At 43.6% G+C, this 2,342-nt stretch overlaps 1 pseudogene; it reads left to right on the forward strand.

The window, feature by feature from the left end:
* Window positions 1-1,001: 1,001 nt before the first annotated feature.
* Window positions 1,002-1,121, forward strand: LOC134946391 (5S ribosomal RNA; annotated as a pseudogene).
* The last annotated feature ends 1,221 nt before the right edge of the window (window positions 1,122-2,342 follow it).

The raw sequence follows: 2,342 nt of genomic DNA on the forward strand, positions 1-2,342 counted from the left end.
TTCAGCAGTATATTCACCACAGCCTCTGGCTTTATCCGCAACAAAATTCGGGAACACTGGCACTTGATTGCGAGTGATCCAGTGCTCACCAAAGACCTTTCCTTGATTCCCAGATTTGCCTACAGACGGGGTCTTTATTTGAAGGACCTTCTAGTCAAGACTGATTTTTCTCAAAGAAAGACTAATAGAACATCTAATTGGCTTACGAAAAAACCTGGGGTTTATAGATGCACGGGATGCTCCAACTGTTCATTCCTGTTATTGGGCAACCGCTTCATCAATCCATCTGACAATAAGGAGTATTCAATTAAACAGAGTTTGGATTGCAACAGCCGCTTTGTTGTCTATGTTCTCAAATGTCCATGCAATCGACTGTATGTTGGCAAGACCAGCAGAATGCTTAAAGAACAACTCAGCCAACATCGCTCCTCTATTAAGAAATGTCTTGCATCCACAGATTCCACGAGAGACTTCACGAACTTACCAGTTGCAAGACACTTCAAAGAGGCACAGCATAGGGTCAACCAACTTAAATGTTGCATTATAGACCAGATACCACCACTCCAGCGGGGAGGTGACCGAGACAGGCTGTTACTACAAAGAGAACTCCAGTGGATTCACAGACTACACACTTTGACTCCCAATGGTCTTAATGAAGACTTTAGGTTGGGTTGTTTCTTGTGAAGCGATCCAGCCCTTGCTTTTGTTTGTTTCATTTCTTTAGACACCGCCGTGTGTCCAGTATTATGCATTTTCACCTACTAAGTTTTTTGCTTGAGCCCCTTGACACTGCCGTGTGTCAGTGATTGTGCATGATGTATTGATGCGATTACTTATCTTGCATTCCTCATGGGTTGTGGGAGTGACTTTGCTGTACACTTTTGCTGTACACTTTGGTTGTGGGAGTGACTTTGCTGCTATGGCACCTTTCTGCCATCACCACCAGCATTGCCCTGTTACGGATAGGCATTTGCCGGCTCTTGATGTAGAATTCTAGTGTTTTCTACAGCCATACCACACTGGACGACGTCCAATTCTGTCCGATCTTGGAAGCTAAGCAGTGTTGGGCCCAGTCAGTACCAGTTCTGGAGACGGTCTGGGAATACTGGGTGCTGTACTTTTATCACTTGACCACTCATGGCCTCGGACTATAGCATGGGCATCCTTTAGTTATCTCTGTTTATTCTGCGTTCTTGTGCTCCTACCCCCTATCCCTTGGCACCATTTACCCTTCTGTTTAATGCACTACCTTTGATCCATCCAATATCTGCACACAGTGGGCTCTACCTTAATTCTATTTCTTTTCTTTCATTTTATATTTCACTTAGGTGCTCTATGCACAGGGATGCTGATAGCGTCCTGCCACATCTTTGCCCCTATGGGATTTTTCTTCATTTTCCTGTTCTTCTGCCGCTGTTTAGTTTTTGCTCTGCTGGGCACCTGAATATTGTCCATTGACACTTTCCAATGTCATCCACCACCATTTGTGCCATTAACTGCTGCTGTCATTTCTGATATATGATTGAGTTAGACCTATTGGTCCATTTAATGCCTACAGTTAGGCCGACTTTGTTTACATTAGCGATGACACAACGGAGCTGGAGAGCCGGGGGAGCCGCGGGCTGTGCCTGTATGTACACTTGTCGCCTTGATATGGAATAAATCTTCTTCGTTTTCTCACATAAAAAAAATAAAAATACAGGGCTTGTCCCGCCTCCCTCTCCTCCCATTGGATGCTGTTTTTTTGCTGTTTTGGTGCCAATTTATGTTTATATCCCTGTGCTAGACACTGCTCAGATAGCCCCTGAGGAAAACTTGTATCGGTTGAAACAGCTGTTGGGCTGTGCCTGTATGTACACTTGTCGCCTTGATATGGAATAAATCTTCTTAGTTTTCTCATCTAAACCGTGAGTGCTGGCTTGTTTTGCTTTTTCCAATGAGCTGGAAAAGTGAGTGCCTTATATATATATATATATATATATATAGTGGGAAGAAGCATCATAGCATGGCCTTTCTCTGGGATGAATCTTGTCATGCCCCTTTCCCATTAGTCATGTGCCTTATGTCCCTATTGAAGAGAATGGGGGGGAGCCAATTCTCTATCTGGCACAGGGCACCAAAAAGTCTAGTTATGGCTCAGAATCCTAAAATGTATCATGGAAGAAATGGATGGGTATTTTAAATGAATGCAGTTTGGATTTGATTTTATTGGTGGTGGAGGAGTCAGGACGCAAATTAAAAATCACTAGGGATAAGATACAGGAATTGGAAACGGAGCACAAAGCTACTTTATTGCTGGAGGCCAATCAAAGCTTGGTACACAAGATGAAAACACAATGGGG

Source organism: Pseudophryne corroboree, chromosome 7 (assembly GCF_028390025.1).
Source record: "Pseudophryne corroboree isolate aPseCor3 chromosome 7, aPseCor3.hap2, whole genome shotgun sequence".
NCBI lineage: Eukaryota > Metazoa > Chordata > Amphibia > Anura > Myobatrachidae > Pseudophryne > Pseudophryne corroboree.